Here is a 26,253-nt window from a genome sequence, read left to right on the forward strand (position 1 = left end):
GGCTAGGAACAGACATTACACATAAACCGGTTTAAGTGATCAGAAACTTGTTTAAACCTGTAACAGAACAGACATTCAGTGCACATAAACCAGTGTGACAATGGCTGAACCAGTTTGAGATAAACCTGGCTGAATGTAGTATATCAGACTTAACTGATTTGGCTCAAACTGGTTTATGCAATGTCTGTCCCAGACCCCTTGTGGGCTTAAGTTAAATCAGACTCCCCCAGCATCCAAGCACACTCTCTGGGCTGGGTAGAGCTCTGCTCCAGTGAACTGGGCTGGGCCCCCCCTCTACTCTCTAGCCTGAGCAGGGGCAGGGTGTGGCCAGATGCTGGCCTGCCATGGCCTCAAGACAAATTCCTCCCTCTGTCGCCTTCCCACCCCCCACCTCTATTGGTAAACCCTGGGGACCTCAGCTGGGGTTGTCAGCCCCAACTGCAACTCCACAGCTTGCCTGCAGCCAGCCAGGGATGGAATTTATTCCTTCCTCTGTCCCTGCTTTCACCCAGAACCCCCTGGGATTTGGCTGCAGTCTCTGTGGCTTGCCTGCAGCCAGGCAGAGAATGAAGACCTGAAGGACCAGACTGAGAGGTGGGAAATGTTGGCAAAGACCTGACAATCATCACACATGCTGGAGAAGTAGTTAAGGGATGTTGCCAACAGCTTCACCAAAGAATGCAGAGAGCTACATTTACATTATAAAGCAGAATGTGTAAAAGTGGGAATATCTAAACTAAGCCTTTCTGAATGCCTGGCTGTAAGGAGGTGTAGGTTGTAGCCATGTTGGTCTAAGGACATAGGCAGACAAAGTTTTTTATCTTTTATTAGACCGACTTAAATAGTTGGAAAACAATTATTAAGCAAGTTTTCAGGTTCAAAAACCCTTGGTCAGGCTAAGGAAGTTTCTGCAGTTGGTTTGTGCTTTTTCTGGATGGAAGGAGTGAGAACTTTGGAGGGCTGAGAGCCTTGGAGGGGTCTCTTCCCTCCCCTTTGGCTGGCAGGCATGTTCTAGTGCCCCCAGCTTCTGGCTGGAGCCACTGCAGGCATGTGGCTGCATTTCCTGATTCAGCCGAGAATGTCTGTCTAGTTATTAATCAGTTTAAGCTGTGCAGCTTAAACTAACCTGCAAAGAGTGAATCAATTCAAGCTTGGACTTTCTGAATGTCTGTCCCTAGCCTAGAGAAAGAAATGATGCTGCTGATGATTACTGCTATTACTGCAAATTGCAAAACATTCTTGGTTGGGAATGCAAAGTTCAATGGGCCCATGAAACGAGCATATGGGTGCTTGGAAGAGTATATGGGTGCTTGGAGGAAATAGTGAGGATGCCTACCTTGGGTCTTAGGCTTTGGAAACATAAGGAAGTCTGGGCATTGCACAGGACAGGGAAGAAACTACATCTCTTCTCTGAATGCCTGGGGGATTGCTCCACTTTCCATTAGCACTGCCAGATACTGTTCAAAAGCTCAGCATGTAACTCACATTTCCTACAGTTTCAGTTTCCTTTAGAACAGTGGAGGCCAACCTTTTTGGCAGACACGCCACAAGTTAGCCCTGCACCCCTCCCCCCCCCGACTGCCATTCCAATCCCATTTTTTCCCTGATCGTCAGATCTGCTTTTTGCTCCCAGCCCTACCTGTCACTGCACTACCTATCCCCTCCCTGTTCTGTCACATAGAGAGGCTGCCTGTGCCACTTGTGGCATGCATGCTTCAGGTTAGCCATCCCTACTTTAAAAAGGGGGAAGAAATGTCATGACTGCAGGATCATGAGGTTAGCATGTAACCATTCCCAGGAATTTTGATAAAATAACTGATTTTGTGACAGCTTAGTTTTTTGGCTCCATGGATCAGATAAGTGGTGCAGGTCCAGTCTGCAGGTGGGATGAGACTCTGTGGACCAGGATTTGATCTGCACCACTTCTGTTTAGCCTTACACAGCCCTACTTGGCCCTATACCATACTGCATAGCACTGCTCAGCACACCACCCTGTGCCATCCTGACTGGGCCTGTGCATCCTTGCACCATCCTGTACCACCCCAGTTGACCCCTCACACTCAACCTAGTGCACAGGGCCTATTCTACTTATACTATTCTACCCACAGGTCTTGCCTCAGGTCCAGAAATTTGACAGCAAAGGAACAGAAATTGACTGCCACTGCTTCCCCACCACCAAATTTTTGGACCTGTGGGGAGCCCTGAAGGCCAGTTAACATGGTTTCATGGACCAGATCTGACACACAGGCTGGGGTTTGAGCACCCCTGCTTTAGACTCTGAACTCAGTATCACTGGTGAAAATCCAGAGTAAATCCACAGTAAATTATGAGATAAAAATCTGGCCCAATGTCTCTGTGAAGATTAACTTAGTTTAGAAAGAGAGAGACCGAGAGATCAATCTAATGAAATTTTCACAGAGACATTGGATCAGATTCTTACAGATTATCTGTCTGTCATGCATTTAAACACACAAATTAGGAAAAGAACAGTTAAAGTTATCCTAGTAAAGGAACTCTCCCAGAAAAGAAAGGAAAAATTTTAAAGAGGCCATTCATGAAGGAAATGAAATGATTTCCTAATATTCTCCTTTGCCATGATGCCTGCAAAACACTTGACAGTGGCTAGGCTGGCAGCGCGTTGCAACCACTCTGCGTCATGCTGCTGGGTCTTGTCTTGCTACCTTGTGCTCCTTAATGGGTCCCCCTGCATCATTCATTTTTTGTTTTATGCTTATGCTGCGAGCAATTTTTGGACAAGGACCACTTTTTTGTTCAGTTATGAGCCATGATTGGAGATCCTAGACATGACCACAGTACAAATAATAATTAAAAATAATGAGGGATTTCTAGAATTTTTCCCTATTTGCATCTAGAATATTTTTTTTGGCAGCGGGCAGTTAAGACTGGGTAGAATACTGCAGCTCAGGAGGGCTAATCTAAGTACACAGACCGGTACCATTTGGTTATTGGGCCAGTTCAGGGGTGCTCTATCCCAGTCTGCAAGCTAGATCTGGCCCCTGGTGCTGTGTCATTCAGCCTCTGGGGCTCCCCATAGGTCTGTGGAAAGCCCCATGGGCTATGACCCTGCATGCTAGGTTAGGCATGCAGAGCAGAGTGGGTCTTGATCCCCACACATGGGACCAGAGACCCCCAGGGCCCAATCCTGGGAGGCTGGGGCAGCACAGGGCCCTGAGACCTAATCCTGACATGTGCAGTGCAATTCGGCCTGTGGACCAGTCCCACACCCTTTATCTAGACCCTGGGGCCAACAGGTTAAGTGCCACTGAGCTCCTTCAGTTAATTGTGAAGGAAGTGTCTATTAAAGTTGTCTGGAATTTATATTAAGATGGAATTGCTTACAATCATGCAGCGTTTCCTAAGCCAGGGATTCTTTTCTTCTTTGTCTCAGACATGGCCTTTCCTCACACTGCAGGATAAGGGAACATGCATACTAGCCCTGATGTGAATGGTGTACAGATCAGGTAGGCAATAAGGAGATGGGGAGCTGCAGGAAGCAGCAGTCACAAACCCTTGTGGGCTAGCTGGTGCTTTGGTCTTGTCATGCAAATTCACCAGCTCATGAGACAGGAAGCAGGCCTGAACAAGTAAAGAGTTTGACTCTTGCAGGAGGTTAATGAGGAGGCCAGAGAAGCAGATGGCAGGAAGCGAGGGACAAAATAACTAACAACCATGCTTCGAGCCAGATGGCTGCTCAGTTCCACGTGGGCAAGTAGACAGGCTGAGATGTGCAGTTCCCTTTGTAACATCTATTCAAAATTTTCAGTAAGCACTACAACAATAACATTGTTCATAATGATAAATCCACAGGGCTGTTTACACTGGAGAAAGAGGATAACAGCAGAGTCTGTATGAGCAGCAAACACAGTAGATGTTACAGGTGACACCCATAATGCTGGGCATGTGGGAGTGAACCGCAAGCCAACAGGACTGGACCATACTTAACTCTCTTCATAACTTTCTTTTTCCTTCCTTTTCTTATTCTCTCATTCTTTTCCTTTTCCTTTCTCTCTCCATTGCTGTATCATTTGGAAATACTAATTCCTTCCAGACCCATATAATATCTGCACAGCAAGATTTCAATTTTTACTATTATGGGGCAGATTGGTGCAGTTTGCACAGCTCCTTCGTCTCCACCAACACACTGCTCTGCTTGCAGAGCCCCAGGAATCTGGCCTTTGATGTTCTTTTCTCCCACGGAGCACTGAAAACGCTGCTGAATTTGTTTTGATGTAATAATTTGGGGCAGGATGTGGTAATGATGGAGCCACACAGACGATCTGCAGAGAAGGAATAGGTGGCTGATATTCCGAGAAAGAACAGCGAGGAAAAAAACAGGAGACAAAGGGAAAAGCAGGAAGGAGGACAAGCTAAATATGTGACATTACTTCAGTCATTTCTATTCTGAATGCTGTTGAACACTGAGTTCAGTTTAAACGCACATAAAGTAGTCCATCAGCCAGTGACTCTGCCTCCCTCTTCTGTCATTCCAGTCCCAGGGAAAAAACCAATCACCTACATCTCACACCAGCTTAAAAAGAGGAGGGCAAAAGCAGGTCTATTTTTAAAAGCAATCCCATCCAATTAAATCTCCTCTCCTCCCTTGTTCTCCTGCCTACATACTACCAGCAAGCATCCAGGATGATAGCAGAGGAGAGGAAAAGAAGACAACCCCCTCCCAAAAAAAACCCCAAAACAAGAAAAACATCCTCAGGAGTTGAATAACTCTCAAAGGTTTTTCTCAATTTTTATAGTAAAGGGTGTTTTGCTTTGAATAAAGGAGTGCTGTTAAGATTCCTAGGTCTAATTTAGCCACCCCCTGCTGTAAGCATGAACACCTGTGGTTGAGAAGTGGTGCCATTCTGATGCATGCTCTTGTCTGTACTTTTCATAGCTGTGTATAGTTTTACAAGATGCATACATTACAATAATACTACACCACGTGACTGCAGTGGGAACTGAAGCAAGGGCTTTCAGAGTAGCTACATATTTTGTTAGCTGCTGGAAGCAGTGCATGCCACTTATGTGGATGAATACTTAATACATGCTGGACTATGTAATGCAGTGAGGTTGTCAGTGTCTATGTCTTTTAAAGTACATGTCCTCAAATGTGCTACTAATATCACTTGGACAGTTAAAAAGCATCTGCTTGAAAATAACTAGATAGTGTTTTTCTGACCACCTGTTCACCACACTACTTGGATAGGGGCACTTTATTGGCTTCTTCCATTGTTGGGCTCTTCCACTCTAGCACAAAGTTTGTGGTGGGGATTTTAACACTGGGGGGAATTGTGTAACTAAAGACAAAGAAACTCCCTACCCCAGCTTCTGTTTTAATTGAAATTACTGCCCATGAGACTGTTTCTATTTACATTTTTAACTCCATGAAAGGGCAGTTTCTATACTGCACCTTGTAAGCAAAGCATCACAGAAGATGCAGCCTGGGGAAGTGAGGAAGGCAAAAGCAGCTCTAAGCTTGGTTTTGGTCTTGGATGTGGGTGAGAGGTGCCACTGCCGCCATCTTAAAGATAAATCAGGGTTGCAGTGGCACAGGGCTGCTCTGGCTTCCCCAGGCTGCCTGTAGGCTATTGGACACAGTACTAGCTGCCATCTCTCTTAGATCTGCATTTCAGCCCTGGCACATCCCCTTTTGAGCCCACTTATACTAGTGAGGGATTCTGTTGTACACTGGGGTAGGGGTAGGCAGGAATTCTCTCATGGCCCTATGTAGCTTCTTAAGCTTCGTTATGCACCACCAGAATATAAATGGGTGTGGGGTCCAAAATCAGTCCCTAACTCTCAGTCTGGGGCCTAATAATTTTATAGTATTTCCAAGGTCCGAAGTATTCACTAGGGGAGTAACATTCACCCCTGGATAGACAGCTAGTATGAGCCTAGTACTGAAGTACCTCCTAAGCCTTCTCAGGCTTGTGTTGATTCTCAGATCAAGAGTAAATTTTGCATAAGTGTGCAAAATCTGGTCCAAGGATACAGCCCCAGTAAGCAGGCTCTTCCCAGTGTAGAACTGCAAGAGTTAGGAAGAACAGATGGCATCCTCCTCCAGCCTCAGGCTTCAGAGCTCTGGGACTGCTATGCCTCAGCCTGTGGAGGTGGAATAATAGATCCACTGACCCATCCTGACCTGTCCTTTTGTATGCTGGAACACAGGGAGCCTCTGCAGAGTGTTGTTCTTGGGCACAAAGTCAGGACAGCAGTCATTGAATGGGAAGCATTACTTCAGATCTGTCCTTAACAACCTCCAACACCTGACAAACTCATCTGGTACTTCAGTTGCCCCAAGGCAACTATTGCCAGAACAAATTGAGGGTACAAGCAGAGTCCAGCATCAAAAGCAGCAACCAGGGGCTCAACCTATCATTCAGTGCTGTCAACAGGAGTCCTGTTCCCCTGCCCCCCACCCTGTTAACATTGATAGGTGCTGGATTGATCTCTAAATCCTGAAGATGTGTGGAAATGGTACTACAGGGCCTACTGCAAAGTGAAGAGTCCAACTCCCTTGTGTAGTGCAGACAGGCATTTTATTTACAGATCTCTTCTGCTTTATTAATGCAGATTTCCTGATCCCTTCAAAAGAAATTAGCTTCAGCTGAGTGCTGCCATTACTGCTAAAAATACAGCAGAAGCAGGTTAGCAATGAATGCCAAAATTGGGTAACCTTCACTGCCTGGTCTAACAGACTGAGGCAGATCATCTTTTATAAACCCAGTAGCTTGCTTCTCCTTGGAGGAAGACAGCAGAAACAGACTTCAACTTAAAGGAAAGGTGATCCCTCATATATGAAATGTTCAGTGTATTTTGATACGCCCTGGAGACTGTTTGGAAAGAGGGAGCAGTTTTACTCATCTCTGCCAGGTCCAACATGGTAGTCACCAAGGCATTGTAGAGAGAGGCAGTTAGCCTGAAGTTAGGCAGAAGGCAGGGCAGGGTGGTATCTTAGAAACTTGTTAGAGAAACAGGAGCTTTTGCTTGGTACACTAAACACTGCAGTGTTAGCTGTGGTGGTTAATGTATTATGGAGACCAATAGAGGGAACTAGAGGGCCCTTGATTTACCTCTTGCAGTTGCCTATCACCCCAAAGTGACCAGAGCTGGGAGCAGTGTGTTAAATTACAGGTGTCTAAGAGGGGCATAGCTGTTGGAAATGTGAAATGGAGTGTGTGTAAAGGATAGTCTCTGCCACAAAAAGGCCTTGGGGTGGAAGAAAATGAAAACATTAGAGCTGAGAGGGATGGAAAGTGCTTTCCCCTTAGGCAGAATTTATCCATCATCCATGAGGGTTTTACTGAGCATGGTAGGGAACAGAAAAGATATCAAGCTGTCAGAGCTGAAGGTAGGAGCCTTTGGTAGAGCAAAGTCAGCAGTGCTGTCTTCAGGCTGGTTTCAGAATCCCAAGTGACAGGGTGTCTCTTAAGAGACTCTTCCAGGGTCTGATAGATTTCACTACTACATAAGTGGTTTTTTTCTTATTACTCCACCCAAATATGCCATTTCTAACTCTCTTTGAAGACATTCTAAAATATTCTTCTACTGTTTAGTGTTTGCTTTTTCCCCCCCTCTTTTCTCTATGTTTCATTGTCTTACTGACTTACTGCTATTTTACCAGCCTCTGGAGTTGCATCACTTTTTGAGGATATTAGCTTTCCCTTGTTTGAAAAGTTAGGGCAGAATTGTATTGCCCTTTATGTGTCTAAATGGCAATTTTTTTAACTGTCTACCTAGTCAGTTTTAGCCTTTGGCTGTAGTTTTGGCTGCATAAGTTGGCACTGAGGATTCACAATAGGTCTGTGCACATACCCAGATATGTAACTGTATACCTGATAAGTCCTAGTATGCATGATCTCCCATGTTTTAGTCCCAGTCACTGAGTAGTTAGGGCCCCAGGAAGCTAGAGAGCTGATTTCTAGCCCCCTATCACCCAGAGCTGGCTTCAACCTAGAACTCTTTAACCACCACACCACAGGTAAGACATTATCCAGACTCCTTCTCAATGGTATGCCACTGCCCCTTGTCAGTCAGTCAGCATGTGCATAATTGCCAAGCCATGGGATAGCATCCTCAGTGGCCATGTGTAGTTCCTGTAGTTCACCACAACTTAGTCAGCAGGCAGCCATTGACAGTATGCCTCATGGGGTGTGTGTTTTGTTACAGTCTGGCTTGTCATGAAGACCCCAATGGTGGAGGTTGGCTGCACACAGGCCTTGCCTTCTCCAGAACCTATTCAACAAGGCCCACTGACAATGTGGCAGGTTGAAGCCAGGTGGGCAGACTGTAGGATCTATGGTAAGAAACTTGTTTGGTGGTGATGTCAACCTCCATTCTTCACACCAGAGGGTCTCCACTGTGCGGTCCTGGTGTGGCAGTTTGGACCACAGTAGGTATCGTGATGGTAGATATGCACTGCCCCTTATCTAACCCAATGACTATTAATTATGTGTGGAGGGTAGTGTAATGGCAAAGTTTCTGCTCCTTTGGAAACAAGGCTCCATTTGAAGTCAGCAGACATGTCACTGAACCACATACCCTTTTGCTTATAGCCTCCTTGCCCCAGACGTCTCCCTCTCTTGACTGTCTAAGGGGGTGCAACTTCCAAAGGAGCACCAGAGAAGTATTTAGGTACTGCTTGAGCTGTGATGGGCTAGAACCCTGTGCTGGGAGAGAAGAGGTGTAACTGGACAGTTCTGCACCCTGGGCTGTGGCCTCATGATTTTCAACACTTGGGGTTAAATTATTAAAACTTTGCCCATTTTACGTATAGCTTTGTGCATAGCTTTGCCAACCTCAAACTATCAAACATTGAGATTCAGGTGCCCAAAACTCATGATATTGTTTCAGATCATAAGATTTAGAGATGATAACATATTTGGGCTTCTTTTTGTTTGACTTTTGGGTTCCAAGCTGTTAAAGCTCATGTTCTTTGGGGAAGAGGTCTTTCACAGGATTTTAGACATACTTGGCTGGAAGGCATCTCTGGAACTCATCTGGTTCCTCTCCCCATAGAGGTAGGAATAAGCACATCAACACTACACTTGGCAGATGTTTGTTTAGCCCAGGAATGCTCAACCCCGGCCCATGGGCTACATATGCCCTGCGGAGCCATGCCGCCCAGCCCACAGGGGCCCCCAAGGGTCCAAAAATTTGGTGGCAGGAAAGCAGTGGCAGTAGTTGTCACTCCCCTGCTGCCAAATTTCTGGACCTGTTGGAAGCCTCACAGGCTGGATAGCATGATAGATTGGCATGCTGAGGACCCAGTCCAGGCATACAGGTGTCTGGCTGGAGGTGGTGTGGGGAAGGTGATGTGGGGCTAAGAGAGGTGGCATGGGGCTGAGGAAGGCAGCAGGAGCTAAATGAAATGTCATGGAGCCCCAGGAGGCAGCGTGGGGTCTGATCCTGCCTCATGTGGCCTGATTCGTCCCGCAGACCGGCCCTGAGCCACTCATCCAGCCTGCACCAGCCAAATGTTGAATGCCATTGGTTTAGCCTGTTCTTCAAACACAGAGACTCCTGTCAAGATGATGAAATTTGACACCTCTATGTTTAAAAGGACACCTAATTGCAGGACAACACATTTAATGAGCAAACTGACTTACGAACCTTGGTCTTTGCAGTAATCCTGTCTCTCTCTTGTTAGTTGTGACTTCGTCAAACAAGACACTTTTAACTCCGTAACCTTAACCTTCTCTTCGTCTGTCAATCATCCCTTCCAGCTTCCTCTTTTGCATCTGGTGTAAAGGCTATCCTCATGGCTGACCTATAAGCAAGATCCTCCATAGCTAGCTGTGTGAGTTGGTACAGCTTGAGCTAAAGTTTTTTACTTGGGCCTTTGATGCAAGTTCTGTGGAGTGACAGAAGAGGGACCCCTAACACATTGATTGATATTTTTTTTTTCCTTTCTCTAGTCTAACTCAGCTTTGTTTCTCATCATGCCAGTGCCCAGATGTGAACAGAGAATTCATTCTTGATCTGGAGCGAAGACACCTTGACACTGCTTAACTGAAAATAATGTAGTGTGGAAACTAGACAGAAATGGGAAGGTGAAGGCCTGGAATCAATTAGACTGATTTCTGCTGCTGATATCAACATGTGCCCACTGGAAGGACTGTTTCTTGTCTTGCTGTAGGGCTTGATCAGCTAAGGAGTGGGAGGAGAACCATGATGGACACCTGCAAGGGTGGATTTCTTTTAATCATATTGATGGAATCCTTATTTTCCCTCTTCCATGATGCTAACACAGAACTGGACTGTAACATGGCCACCAGGCAAAAAGGCATCAAATTGCTCTCTTTTGCAGTGGAATAGTTCTAATTTTCCACTATATTTTCATATTTATCCAGGATGCTCATAACAACCAGAGATCAAGAATCTTTCCAGAAGAGCAACAGGGAACATGGAATTGTTACATAACTAAAAGGGCAGATAGATGGAGGCTGAATTCTGGATAAACTTATAGTCATTGATATCATACTGATTGCTTTTCATGGTGAATTTGTTTTGTAGATGTGGGGTGATATTTTCAAAAGTGCCTATAAAATATAGGAGCCTGCTTTCTATTTTCAAAGCTGAGACTTGAGACTACATCTCACTGGAAACAAATGGAACTTGGGTTCAACCTGGGCACTTGTGAAAAATGTTACCTGTGACTAAGTTAACATTCATGAAAACCCTGTTGAAATGTTAAGGCTTCAGTTATATCCTAGTTTTGTTTGTGGAGGGGGAAACTTAGTAAGAGGGACTATACAAGTCACCCAGAAGCCAAAGAGGAGGCTAGTGTCAGCCAGGAATGGATATAATTATTTATTTCTATTATAGTTAAGATGGGACCCTATTTTATTAGACACAGTACCTATGTATAGATTCTGTTTCAAACAGCTTACAAAAAGTAAGATAGAAAATCATGAAATGGGAAATCTTTATATCATAATAGCCAAATGACCCTGCAAAGTAGGACACTACCAATTGTTGTCATTTTATGGCTCAGTTGTTCACAATCATGCAGGGTTTTTCCTAGTAGAACAGGGACTCAGACCCATGTCTACAGTATGACTTTTAACATACATACTATAGAATGGGCCTCCTTATCTTATAGGGTAAAATTTTCCAAGTGCCTAAGGCCAGATCTACACTAGACATTTTTTTCAGTAAGGCTATGTCAGAGTGATTTAGGGCAACATTTCTACAACAGCAGAAGTCTAGGGTAGATGCAGTTACAGCAGCATAAAAGTACTTTTCCTGTTCCAACTTTTTTTGCTCATTGACATGCTACAAATTTGACAAGCCCAGGCACTTTTTTGCTGCTAAAAACAACATCTGCACTAGCAGGGCTTTTCAGGCTTAGGTATTTTGATATAACTGCACCAGCAAAGCTTCTAAGCATAAACTAAGTAACTTGGGAACCCAAGGTCCATTTTCAGAATAATGTAGGCATTTTAGGAGTCTGCATCTCACTGAATAGGACTTAGACTTCATGCTGACTTGGATACTTTTGTGATGTTACTTTCAGCATCCACTTGCAGAAGAATTTTTCTTGGTCTCTAGGATCATAGGAACATAGGGCTCGAAGGGACCTCACAAAGTCACCTAGTCTAGAAGGCAGGATCATCCCGGACTAAATCAAGTGTCTGTCTAACCTGCTTTTGAAAGTTCCAAAGCATGGAGAGTCCACAACATTTCTAGGTAGCCTATTCCAATGCCTGGTCACTCTCTTAGAAAGTGCCTTCTAATCTCTAGCCTAAATTTCCTCTGCTGCAGCTTGAGGCAATTGCTCCTAGTCCTGTCCTCTACAGCCACAAAGAAAAACCCATCTCCAGCCTCTCTATAAATTCCCTTTAGGTAGTTGAAGACTGTTATCAAATTTCCTCCCAGTCTTCTCTTCTCTAGGCTAAATAGCTCTAGTTCTTTCAACCTTTCCTCACAAGTCTTGCCCCCCAGTGTTGCCTCATTTTTGTTTCCCTGTGTTATCTTTCCAAGCTGTCCGCATCTTTCTTTAAGCATGGGGTCCAAAACTGGACACAGTACTCCAAGTGAGGTCTCGCCAGTGCCAAATAGAAGAGAAGAAAAGCTTCTCTTGATTTGCAGGTAGACAAGGTACTTTGGGTAAATCCAACATCTTTTATTAGACCAACTGAAATAGTTAGCAAAATTTTTCTTTGCCAGCTTTCGGGTACAAATTTTGTCGGGCTGAGGAAGCATCTGCAGTTGGTCTGTGCTCTTCCTGGGTGGATTGGAATTGAAGCCAGAGGCTGATATGCATGCAAGAAAGTCAGTCAGTGAAAATTGTAAATTGAGGCAGTCAATGAGCGAGAGACGGGTGGGGGTGGGAAAGAAGGGGGTAGACCTGATGACAGTATGGCTGATAAGTAGTAAAGAGGTTACCTGGGGTATCGGATTTTAGGTAACTTATAATGTGTCATAAATCCAATGTCTGTATTTAGTCCATGATTGATTTATTTATTTTTAATCCAGTAGGTTGATAAAATGAAGTTCATAGGCTCATGTGCAAAAGGTGTTTTATAAATTCCCTTTTGAGGATTAGAACTGAGAGGTTGGAGAGAAAGTTGTTTTCTTGTGAGACATGTGTCCCCACTGGTAATTGGGTATTCTTCTCTTAGATTTTTGGTGTGCATTCATTCTGGTACCCAGTTGTGTTGTTTTGTTTTTTTCCTCCATATTTTCCATCAGAGCATTTAGTGCACTGGTTGAGATATATTACATTTCTGGAGATGCAGCTGTAGGATCCAGGAATGTTGATGGTTCTGTTGTGGAGTGTAGTTATTGTGGGGGTAGTGGAGATACATTGGCAGACTTTATATGGCATGGTCTGGATTAGGGCTATGCAAAATTTCACCGGCCATTTGATTCCAGCACTGTTTCAACCAATTTCGAGGTCAAAACAGCAAAATTGGAACAAAACAAAGGCCAGTGAAATAGCCTCGAAACAAAATGAGGCTGACTGAAATGTTTTGAAGTCGAAATGTTTTGACCATAGATTGGGGATGGGAAGTCAGTCCAGCTGGCCTGACTTCCCATCCCCAGCGAAAGATCTGGCAGGGGGTGGGAGGCAGCCTAGTGGAACTGCTTCCTGGTGCCCTGTGCTAGATCACGCCGGGGGCAGGAGGCAGCCTGGCTGGGCTGCTTTCCTGCCCCCAGTGCGATGAAGTGCTGGGGTCGGGGAAGCAGCCCCGCTGGGTTGCCTCCCAACCCTGGCATGATGAAGCCCAGGGGTCGGGAAGGCAGCCCAGCTGGGCAATCTAGCGCTGGGGATGGGAAGTCAGCTGAGCTGGTCTGACTCCCCGTCCCCAGCAAAGCTCGAAACAGTGGCGAAACAGCCTTTCTGTTTCGATGGAATTAAATGGAACAGCTGTTTCAACTCAAAATGAAATTTGAGATGAAACACTGTTCTGGTGAAAAGGCAAAATGGAATGGTGCTGTTTTGCACAGCCCTAGCCTGGATCCATTTGATGTGTTTTGGGCTGTAGGAAGTTTGCTTCTGGGGATGAGGTTCGATGCTTGTTTAGAGGCTAGGGTGGGTGGTTCTGGAAAGATGTCTTTAAGAATTAGGTCTTCTCCTAGTATGGGTGTGGGCGAGCCTTCGCCCCGATAAGCCCCGGGAGCAGCAGAGCAGGAGCCGCGGTGGCAATAAAATGCCGGCGGCCAAGGAGAGTGGGGCATGATGCGAGCGCGGCGGGCCCAGCCCAGTGCATGAGCTGCCAAGCAGGCACGGAGACGGGCGCAGGCCACCCACAGAGGGCGGGCTACTTACCCACCCCTTCCAGGTGTGCGGCGGGGCCGGCGGGCTCAAAAGCCTCACCGGAACGAAGAGGGGCGGGACCGGAAGTGCCGACTCAACAGACGGACACTGGTAAGCACGTGGAGGGGAGGCTGCGCACCGCCCGAGGCAGCACCCGGACGTTTTGGAGCAAGGGTAAGGCTCCGGCGAGGAGGGAGAAGCAACGGCGGTCACCCAGACCTGGCAGGTGTGGACTGCAATGTCCAGGAGCATCCGGCTCCGGCGGGCACAGGGCAGAGGAGAGCCCCAAGGACAAGGGGAGGATGGACTGTTAGCCGTGAGCCCACTACAGTAGGGCATCAGGCGTGCCCAGAGAGAGGGGGGCTGGAGACACCCATTTGGGAAAAGCCACACAGGGGAGAGTGGATCCCCGCTCTGGGTAGGAGCTTGGACTCCAGATATAGCAACTCCAGGCAGGAGCTGCGTTTTCATTTTCCCTTCACTATTCCAGTGAGACAGGAGCTTGGACTCCAGATATGGCAACTCTAGGCAGGAGCTGCGGTTGCGTTTTCCCTTCACTATTTCAGTGAGCCTCTGAGTGAAAGGCTGAACGGTGGAACGGGTCCTATGTGGAGGCACGGGCGAGGGTGTAGGGGTGGAGGAGCCCTCAACTGTGCCGGGCCCAACGGGTGCAAGGTCTCACTTTCGGACGTGCACGCGCCAGACGGTCCAACTGAACCGAGGAATCATCAAAGACATGGCAGGCGAGTTTGGTGTGTTGTCTGTACAGTGAGCATCTTGCATCACCGAGGAGACCTCCCGACTGGGCAGAACAGGTTTAGGTTAGATATCAGGAGGCGCTACTTCTCTTGGAAGCTGGTTCCAGACCCTAGCCGCCCTGACTGTGAAGTGGTGCTGGCCCCTACCCTGTGGGTCTTTAAGAGGAGGTTAGATGAACACCTTGCTGGGGTCATTTGACCCCAGTATTCTTTCCTGCCATGGCAGGAGGTCGGACTAGATGATCTGCTCAGGTCCCTTCCGACCCTAGAAACTATGAAACTATGAAACAACGTAACGGGACAACGTGTTCACATTTTGGTGCATTGGCCGGGAAGTCGACGACGGCCTCCTAAGCACCTGGTATCGGCACAATGGAGCACCAGGCAGGTGGACAGATGGCGGACCCTATGCACCAGTTACTAAGTATGGTAGTATAGCTGCTTCAGCAGCAACAACAACAGTCTGTGAGACAGATGACCTTACAGGAACACTTGATGCAACAACAAACATGGGCACCCGGGGCAGCTTGGAGTGGCACATGCCGAAGATGACGCTGGAGGAAAACCCAGAGGCCTTCCTCGAAATTTTTGAGAGGGTGGCCTTAGCAGCGGGATTCGAGAAAGCGAAATGGGCAGGCCAGCTGGGCACGCTGCTTATCGGACAGGCACAGGCGGCATACAGGGCCATGACGAGGAGCAACGCGATGAACTATGAGAAGGTAAAGGGGGAGATACTCCGCCAGCTACATATCACACCAGAGAGGCGTAGGCAGGCCTTTAGGAAGAGGAGGGCGGCTGAGGTAAGGACGCCCCGAGTTTTGTGGCAGACCCTAGCGGACCTGCTGGGCAAATGGCTCAGGCCAGAAATTGCCTCCAAAGAGCAGATAATAGATCAAGTCCTGATGGAACAGTTCATTAATGACCTTGAGGAGGAAACCCGAAACTGGGTAAGGTACCACTGCCCCACCTCCTCCCGAGAAGCGCTCCAATGGGCTGAGCAGTTTGACACCGCCCAGGGAGATCGGCACCGTATGAGTGGCCTAAAGGGGCGGACCCTGTGTCTAGGTGGGCTGTTGAAAGTAAAGGGAATAAGAAAGGTGGAGGACAGGGTCCCACCTGTTTCACATGTGGGAGGAAGGGGTATTTTGCATGAAACTGCCCGCAGGGGATGTGAGGGAGTTCCCTTAGAGAGAGGTACCGTCAGGATGACCACCAGGCCTCAGAGGTTGTGCTGGAGGTGGAAGCAATGGACTGTGGGGTGGGCAGCCATAATCAGGCCCACATCCAACCTTTGCCTAAGGTACAAGCGTGGGTGGAAGGAGTTCCCATCCAGGCAGTAGTGGCCACTGGGTGTACCCAGTCCCTGGTTAGACCCTCACTCATTAGATGGGAACAGGCCCCCCGATGCGAGGGCATCAACTTGGTGTGCCTGCATAAGGAGAGAAGCTACATCGAGCGATGAGTGCTGACCGTACGGGTAGGGGAAACCCAGCGAAGAATCCCAGTCGGGTTAAAAGAAGGACTACTATACCCTATGATCCTGGGCCGGGATTGGCCAGAGATCCTGGATATCCTTGCGTCGGGAAGAGGGCGCCGGAGTGAAGTAGGTGGCCTGCTTGGGGAAGAAGGTCGGGAGATCGACGACTTGCAGATCGGTGAGATGACCTGGACGGAGCCGTTCCAAAAGAACAGGGGACAGACCCAGAACTGCGCGCCTTCTGGGAGATAGATGCTCGGGAAGATACCTCCCAGGTAAGCCCCCCGGGTCGCACCGAACGCACCCCGCGCATAGAAATAAGGAATGGATTACTTTACAGGGTGAAGTGGGGGAGGCGTGAGGGAGAAGAGGTGGCACAGTTGATAATCCTGCGCACCTTCCGGGAGCAGCTATTATGGCTGGCCCATAAACACCCCCTCGGAGGGCACCTGGGGAGGGACAAAAAGGAGGCACGACTGACTCGCTGGTGTTTCTGGCCCCATATTTATGAGGACGTAGACAAGTATTGCCGCTCGTGTCATGCCTGCCAAAAAGTAAGCTCACACAGACCCCAAAAGGCCCCACTCAGCCCATGCCAGTGGTGCAGGAGGCTTTCTCCCACGTAGCGTTGGATGTGGTAGGTCCACTCCCCAAGAGTGTAGCCGGGCACCAGTTCATTCTTGTGTTGATAGATTACACCACCAGGTTCCCCGATGCTATCCCTCTGAGGGTGGTGACCGCCAATAAAGTGGCAGATGCATTAATGCATTGGGTGACTCTGTTTGGGATCCCGCGGGAGATAGTCACAGGCCAGGGGTCCAACTTTATGTCTGCAGTCCTAAAGGCCTTTTGTAAAGTACTCCAGATTAAACACCTTCAGACAACTGTATATCATCCGCAGACCAATGGGTTAGTGGAGCGGTTTAATGGGACACTAAAGAGGATGCGGAGGCGGTGCACCCAAGAGGAGCCCCGAAAGTGGAGTCTAATGATTCCACCTCTGTTGTTCGCGGTAAGGGACGCCCCCCAAGCCTCTCTAGGTTTCTCCCCCTTTGAGTTAACGTTTGGGCATCGGCCCCGTAGCCTGTTGGATGTTAAACGAGAAGGATGGGAGGCTGGGCCTGAGCACGGGGGAAGAATGAGTGAATATGTTCAAGAAATGAGGGACCGACTGCAGGCAGCCCAAGATATCGCGTTGACTAACCTAGGACAGACGCAGGTGCGTCAGAAAGAGAGCTACGATAGTAGGGCACAAGCCCGGGAACTAAAGATAGGGCAGAAAGTGTTGCTAATGTTACCAGATGCCACTAGCAAATTCTCAACGCAGTGGCAAGGGCCCTTCTCAGTTGTAAGAAAGGTAGGGCCAGTCAATTTATGAGATTCTGTGCCCCGGGGCCAAGCGAGAACGTCAGATATTTCATGTTAACCTGCTCAAAGAATGGCGGGAACCTGAGGGACTCCTGATCTCATCGGAGCTAGGTGCAGGGGAAGAAAGGTGGCCGGTGACGGAAGCCCAAGTAGCCCACGCAGGGTAAGAGAGGTGCCCATAGGGACACATCTTGGGATGTCCCAGAGACGGCAGTTGATGGGGTTAGTTCATGAGTTCCGTGATGTCTTTACAGAATGTCCCGGAGAGGCGAGGGGGGTGAGGCACCAGATCATTACTAAGGAAGGGCAAATAGTGCGGGAACGGTGGCAACGGATCCCATATCATAAGCGTGTGTTAGTGGAAAAGGAAATTAGAATGATGCTAGAAAGGGAATCATAACTCCCTCCCGGAGCCCATGGCGTAGTCCAATAGTACCTGTAGAAAAGCCAGATGGGAGCCTGAGACTGTGCATAGACTTCAGAAGATTGAATGAATTGATGCAGTTCGATGCATTCCTGATGCCACACGTGAACGAGTTGGTGGAGTGCATAGGTCAAGACAAATTCATTTCGACCCCCGATTTGTCTAAGGGATATTGGCAAATCCCGCTCCAGGAAGAGGATCAGAGCAAAATGGCTTTTGGCACGCCGTGGGGACTTTTTGAATTTAAACGGATGCCCTTTGGGCTTAACGGAGCCTCTGCAACCTTCCAGAGGTTGATGGATTGGGTCCTGGCACCCCACCAAAGGTACGCGGCAGCCTATATCGACGACATTATCATCTACATGGACACTTGGAAGCAACATTTGCGGGCCCTGTGAGCTGTGCTACTAGAACTGAGACAAGTTGGGCTGACGGCCAACCCGAGAAAATGCGCACTGGGAAAGCGCGAAACCAAGTACTTAGGCTTTCTAGTAGGACAGGGCTGCGTTCGGCCGCTGAAGGACAAGGTGGCAACCATCAGAGACTACAAAGCTCCTACAACGAAAAAACAGATGTGAGCATTCTTGGGGTTGGCCAGCTATTACCAACGCTTTATTCCTTGGTTTGCGGAAATTGCTGCACCTTTGGTGGAGACCACCAAAGGTCCCCGGTTGGGAATGATTGAATGGACCCAGGAACGACAAAAAGCCTTTGAAGAGGTAAGAAGAGCCTTATGTCAGGAGGTGGTCCTACATACCCCCAACTTTGCTATCCCGTTTACTTTACAGACTGACGCGTCAGCGTCCACTCTTGGGGCTGTACTTTCGCAGGAGGTAGACGGGGTGGAGCGGCCTGTCGCGTATGCCAGCCGAAAACTAAATTACCTGGAGACAAGGTACTCCACTATAGAGCGGGAATGTCTGGCAATTAGGTGGGGGGTGGAGTATTTTCGGTATTATCTTCTAGGCTGCGAGTTCAAGTTGAGTACGGACCATGCGCCACTGAGGTGGCTACATACTACCAAAACTGATAATGCGCGCATAATGCGCTGGGCTCTAGCCCTTCAGCCGTATCACTTCTTGGTATCTTACAAACCGGGTAGAACAAATACGGTGGCGGACTTTTTATCCCGTTGTGAAGGAGAGGAAGGGGGGGAGAGTGTCGGGAGCAGACAGCCAAAGCAGGAAAGATAGGAAGAACGCCTGGCGGCATCTTGGGGGGCGGGGTGTGTGGGAGAGCCTTCGCCCCGATAAGCCCCGGGAGCAGCGGAGCGGGAGCCATGACGGCAATAAACTGCCGGCGGCCAAGGAGTGCGGGGCATGATGCGAGCGCGGCAGGGTCAGCCCAGCGCGTGAGCTGCCGAGCAGGCATGGAGACGGGCGCAGGCCACCCGCAGAGGGCGGGCTACTTACCCACCCCTTCCAGGTGTGCGGCGGGGCCGGCGGGCTCAAAAGCCGCACCGGAACGAAGAGGGGCGGGACCAGAAGTGCCGACTCAACAGACGGACACCAGTGAGCACGCAGAGGGGAGGCTGCGCACCGCCCAAAGCAGCACCTGGACGTTTTGGAGCAGGGGTAAGGCTCCGGCGAGGAGGGAGAAGCAGGGGCGGTCACCCAGACCTGGCATGTGCGGACCGCAACGTCCAGGAGTGTCTGGCTCTGGCGGGCGCAGGGCGGAGGAGAGCCCCAAGGACAAGGGGCGGATGGACTGTTAGCCATGAGCCCACTATGGTTGGGCATCAGGCGTGCCCAGAGAGAGAGGGGCTGGAGACACCCATTCGGGAAAAGCCTCAGAGGGGAGAGTGGATCCCCACTCTGGGTAGGAGCTTGGACTCCAGATACGGCAACTCCAGGCAGGAGCTGCAGTTGCGTTTTCCCTTCACTATTCCAGTGAGACGGGAGCTTGGACTCCAGATACGGCAACTCCAGGCAGGAGCTGCGGTTGCGTTTTCCCTTCGCTATTTCAGTGAGCCTCTGAGTGAAAGGCCGAGCAGTGGAACGGGTCCTACGTGGAGGCACAGGCAAGGATGTAGGGGTGGAGGAGCCCTCAACTCCGCTGGGCCCAACGGGTGCAAGGTCTCACTTTCGGACGTGCATGCGCCAGACGGTCCAACTGAACCGAGGAATCATCAAAGATGTGGCAGGTGAGTTTGGTGTGTGTCATCTGTACAGTAAGCATTTTGCATCACCTAGAAGACCTCCCAACTGGGCGGAACAACGTAACGGGGCAACGTGTTCACAATGGGTTGCAATTATTTGAGGATTTCCTATATAGGTTCCAGGGAGGGATGATATGTCCATAACTAGGTGTATGCAATTCATGGAAGGTTTTTTCTGTACCACAGCAATTCTTCATGTGGTATCCAAGTGGCTTTTTCAAAAGTGCAATCTATCTCTCTGGAGGAGTGTCCTTGTTGAGTGAAAGCCCTTTTGAGATTTGTGAGGTGACGATCACAGGTGCTCTCAGTGCAAATACAGTGGTACTGGAGGGCTTGGCTGTAAGTTACAGCTTTATTGGGGTGTTTAGGGTGATTGCTGGTTCTGTGTAGATATGTACGTTGGTCCCTGGGTTTCTTGTGGTGGTCTGTATTTTACCATTCTGGATAGTGATCATAGTGTCTAAAAAAGGAATGCTGATGCTGGAGTATTCAAGAGAGAGTCTGATGGAGATGATTGTTGAGTTTGGATGATTTTTGAATTGTTGGATGATTGTTGAATTTCTGATGGAAATCAGGTGATGCTCCTGTTAATACAACTCTAGTCAGTTACGTAATTCTTCTCTGGATGTCTTCTACTTCTGCTAGCTAGACTCTTCTGAAGAGAGAGAGATTCAAAACTATATATTAAAGTTATCAAATGTATATACATACTTTGCCTACACTGGAAAGCATTCTGTCAATTTCACTTCCCTGAAGGATCCTGTGCTGGGCCCCAGCCTCCTTTGGGTAAGGGAGTGATGGGAGTGGCCCCCCACAGCACTTGGCTATCCCTCCATTCCCATTCCCATCCCAAATGGGCCTGGGACCCTCAGCACAGGGTCCCTGCAGGGAAGGGAAATTGCACCAGAAGACATTTTGTCAAGTCTTGCAATAACAAAAAAGTAGAGATCTAGGGGAATTCCTGGAGCACCCAGTCCCCTGAACACCATAAGAAGGAGGTCACACAGCTCCCCCAGCACGTGGCAACCCTTCTACCCTCCACCATGCTCCCACCTTAAATGAGCCTGAGACCCCTACTAAGTGGGCTCCATTACCTGTGATGGGATCCAGACTATTCCCATCCTCTCCAACACACACCTGTGCACCTCCAGTCAACTACATGTCTACATAGACTTTGTAATGTGTAAAGTATTTTTATTAAGCTCAATCAGTGCTTTTATCTCAGAGTTTTTGAGAAGGCGGAGCAGAACATTGCAATTGTAGGCAATGAGCTTTTCCTCTTGGCCACCAGCCAATTGTAGCCTCTCTCCCCTTCTAAGGGAACCCTGGAAACCTCTGGGCACTGAACCCTGGAAGGCAGGATGGTCTGGATATTCTACCAACCCCTGGTGGTCTTCTTGTGTCCTCATAAATCAGACTTTTTTTCCAGAACCGTGCACAAGCAATGGCTCTTTCTGTTGCTGCAGTGAGGTCCTCCTTCGTACAGGTCTCACCAAGGAGTCAGCAAATGAGCAGGTGCTCTGTGGTCTACACTTAATCGCACTCTCATGTATTTGTGTCATTAGTAACCCCATTTAATCATGTTTGTTTTTGATCTTCCAGTTTGCACGTGCAGGTAGTTCAGGGATCGCAGGTTGACCAATCTGTATCAGCTCCTCCAGGAAGGTCCATCTGGGGTTCCAGGTCCATTTCAGAGCATGTTTCCTTCTATAACTTCAGCCATCATGTCCAAAAGCATAACACTGGTCACAAAACTCTTTTGTGCTTTAAGCTGTTTCCTGACCATGAAATGGATGCCTGGGGTCTTCCATCTACTGTGATCTTTGTTTTTGGCTCACTACCTTTCTTCAGATATCAGGTGGTGCAATACCAGTCAGTAGTTTCATAGTTTCTAGGGTCAGAAGGGACCTGAACAGATCATCTAGTCCGACCCCCCTGCCATGGCAGGAAAGAGTACTGGGGTCAAACGACCCCAGCAAGGTGTTCATCTAACCTCCAAGTACAGACTATCCTCTGGTGTTGGATTTAAACATCCTGTTCACGTCATGGCCCCCGTCAGATTCTAACAAATCTATGAATTCTGCTAAATACTATCTCATCAACAATCTCCCCTGGTTGTGTGTTGGCAGCAATGCATTCCCTAGAAGGTAAGGACTCTACTTAAAATCCTTAGCCATAAACCCATGGAGACCTCTGTCCAGGGACCATTGTGTTCCTGTTCCCAATCAGTGACATTCTTTGAATGGTTTAATTCTTATGTCTCTCTGCACCCTCGGTGTCTAAAAGCAATTCAAATTGTTCCTTCCAATTGTGCACGTATCAAAAGTTAGATATAGCGGTAATTATCACTGCTTGTTTCCAGTCTGGTAGCATTTTGTGTCTCCTGAGAAAAATCAGTCTGCCTAAGCACCTCTAACCACTGCACTATTGCTGAGAGTGCCTGGCTAATGACTACAAACCCCTCATAGCACAGACTTTGGTTAACATAACTTTCCAAAGGAAATTTCCCAAGGACATTCACTAAATCTGATCTTGGTGTAAACCTTTGGGAAAATGTTGGTTTTACTCCAGGATGCCTGAGTTCTCTGTTACCTAGAGGGAGTCTTTGTGGGGCATCTGGAAATTCTGTGAGGAAGTATATTTATCTATGGTCCATCTGGAGTGAGACAGTGGGATATCTTTGGCTGTCCTCCAAGGTGATGTATGAGGTATGAAACCGTATAAGTAGTGGTGCTTTTCCTGGTGTTTCTGAGATTAATTCAGTATACCTAGAATGCCAGCAGGAATGGGATACCTCTGTTCTGTTCCTGCCATTTCCACAGCTGCAGTTTGCTCCTCTGAAGAGAAGGGGGTGTTATCAGGGCACTCCAGGGGGCAGCATTAGTCTGAGTGATGAGCTGATGCATCGGAGCAAAAAGCTTGACCAGTCCTGAGCAGATCTGTTACAGCTCCTTCCAATGAGATAAATCACCTGCTGCTTTAAATGCCTTGTTTGCCACTTAATGCCAGACAGGAGATCAAAAGGCAATAGATAGTCTTAATGCAGGCAGGGGCTCTGCCAAGTTGGGGAAGAGAGGGAAAGACAGGATAATACTACCAACCAGAGAGTGAGAGAGAGAGCAGTTTCATAGTTGTTAGGGGCTGGAAGGGACCTTACAGATCATCGGGTCCTACCTCCTGCACCTGGGCAGGAAAGACTGCTGTGGTCAAGTGACCCCAACAAGATGGGTGTCAAGATGCTTTTTAAAGATTGCCAAGGTGGGTGACTGTACCACCTTTGGGGGGAGCCTGTTCCAGACCCTCGGCACTTGACTTGTAAAGAAGTTTTTTCTTTACCTCACCTGGAACTGCAAGTCAATCATTTACCAAGCGGAACAGAACAAAATTATTAGGGGGAAAAAACTGCCTTTTCTCAAAAGCAAGTACCCATCGCATCAAGCCAAAGAGACTCACCCACCAGGCAGGTGGAGGAATGTTGACTTCTCCCTGCTAAAAAAATCCTAATAATGAAGAAAAAACAAGCATCCTTTTCCTTTCCAAAAATAAAAAAAGGTCTATCGGAATATCATCTGCTGAAGTCATTTGCATGAAATAAAGAATGAATGCCATGGCCTAGCACAATAATACTCAAACTCTGACTTATGGGCCAGATCCGGCTGGTAAAGCCATGTCATCCATCATGTGAGGCTCCCTGTGGGTCCATAAATTTGGTGGCAGGGGAGCTGTGGCAGTGTTAATTGCTCCTCTCTGACTGACAAATTTCTGGACCTGTGCGGGTATTGTAGACTGGAAAAATGTGGCCCTGCCTTTGTGCCTGGGGTTACTCCATGGCAGGATCTGGGCATGTGGGGTTTGGCCTGTGAACAGCTACAGCCAGGATCACACCTACAGATTGACCCCATGCACTGACCCCACACAGGATCCAGCCCTTGGACTGACCCCATGCTTATCATCTAGGCTGCAGAGCTGGAAGAGAGGGCAGTACTGGCCTAGTAGGCTGAAAGGGTAGAGTGAACTCTAACATCAACCACTAAAACAGTCAGTAGATGCTGACCCCTGTCACACAAGTGGTGTTTGCTTTCTCTAACGCTGACTAATGCCATGTGTCTGGGCCCAAGACCTATAGAATAGCTTCATACCAGCACTCAGACAAGATGCACCTTTCTTACCAGTGCATCTGTGCCATATTCAGCTGGTGGACACAACAGGCCATTATAGTTTGAGTGCCCAGCACCATTCTTAATTCTGGAGATACACGGGGAAGAGCTTTGCAGAACACAGAGCTATCACTTTCCTACCTCTTCTGTTCCTGGATATGCCTCTCCAGTGCCCTTCTCTTAGGTGCAGACAGCAGTGACACTTGTTGTCTGATCAGCTCCTTGAAATCACTCTGAACACATGCCCAAACAGAAGAGTATTGTTGCGGAGCCCTCCGATCATGCAACAAATTAATTCTCATTGTATGAGGGTCCAAATGAAGCCACTCCTAAGCGGAGCGACTTCGTTAATTTCTGTCTGCTGTGCTCAACAGCTACCCAGCTTGAGCTGCTGTCGCTGGGAGGGGGAAAAGGCAGGGAAGGGAGGTCGGTTCTGGGGTTTTCTCAGCCCCACTGGAGTGAGTGGGGGTTGGATTGGAGCCCCTCACTTGGGGGGGCTCCAATCTACCTGCTCCCCACCACTCCAGCAGGACTGAGAACCCCAGAACCTACAGGCTGGGGAACTCCCTTCTTGCCAGTGCAGAGGCAGAAAAGGATCTAGGAGTCATTATTGATGCCAAAATGAACATGGTCTGACAGTCTGGGGATGCGGTCAGGAAGGCCAACTGCACCTTGTCATGCATCTACAGATGCATCTCAGGCAGGTCCAAGGACAGTGTCTAGGCGACACTGGTAGGGCTGCAGTTCAAGTACTGCGTCCAGTTCTGGGTGCCACACATCAGGAGGGATGTGGACAGCATGTAGAAGAGTCCAGAGGAGGGCCACTTGTATGATCAGGGGGCAGCAGGGCAGGCTCTATGGGGAGAGGCTACGGGACCTGAACCTGTTCAGCCTCCACAAGAAAAGGCTGAGGGGGGATCTAGTGGCTGTTTACAAACTAGTCAGGGGGGACCAACAGGCACTGGGGGAGTCCCTGTTCCCCCAAGCACTATCAGGAGTGACTAGAAATAATGGTCACTAGCTGGCAGAGGGTAGATTCAGGCTAGATATCAAGAGGCACTACTTCACTGTCAGGGCAGCTAGGATCTGGAACCAACTTCCAAGAGAAGTGGTGCTGGCTCCTACCCTGGGGGTCTTTAAGAAGGAGCTGGATGAACACCTTGCCAGAGTCGTTTCACCCCAGTACTCTTTCCTGCCATGGCAGGGGGTCGGACTTGATGATCTGCTCAGGTTCCGTCTGACCCTACCAACTATGAAACTGTAGTTAGGAGAACTGTTGGACAAGCTTTTGGGCATCAGGTATCCTTCCTCAGGTCTAAGGAAGAGGCAGATGCAGGCTAAGTTAATATAAGAAGTCTTCCTGCAAATGCAAACAGTCTGCTTGGGAGGATGGAGGAAAGCTGTGGACTAGTGGTGAATCATAGAAAATTAGGGCTGGGAGGGACCTCAGGAGGTCATCTAGTCCAGCCCCCTACTCAAAGCAGGGCCATCCCCAGCTAGATCATTCCAGCCAGGGCTTTGTTGAGCTGGGCCTTAAAAATCTCCAAGGATGGAGATTCCATCACCTCTCTAGGTAACCTGTTCCAGTGCTTCATCATCCTACTAGTGAGAGAGTTTTCCTTAATATCCAACCTAAACTTCCCTTCTGCAGTTTGAGACCACTGCTCCTTGTTCAGTTATCTGCCACCACTGAGAAGAGTCTAGCTTCGATATAAGGTGTTATATGGAATCTCTATATGAGACAAAAGTAGTGCAGTAAAATAAGCAATCCAGTTAGTGGTAGAGTGAGACCATTCATGCAAGAAGGTAGTTATTTCAATAATTTTCAAAAAAATTATTATCTCAGCTGCTCACTTCAGAGCCTGAAGCATGGACAGAGCCATCTCAGTGCAAATGCCCCTTCTCACAAAGAGACCCCTGCATTCCCTGGTCTTCATCAGATACACAATGAAGAAGCATGGAAGCGCTTTGCCCATCAAGGAAAGTAAGCATAGCTAACATAACCTCCTTTCCCAACCTAAGCTAAGGAAAAAGCAGATTTGGGACAGCTCTACCGAAGTCAACAGAATTGTAAGCAAAGGGGTTGGGAAACAGGTTTCCCATCTCACAGAAAGGTTTATGATTTTTG

This window comes from Crocodylus siamensis, chromosome 4 (assembly GCF_052110815.1).
Source record: "Crocodylus siamensis isolate JL-2025a chromosome 4, ASM5211081v1, whole genome shotgun sequence".
Lineage (NCBI taxonomy): Eukaryota > Metazoa > Chordata > Crocodylia > Crocodylidae > Crocodylus > Crocodylus siamensis.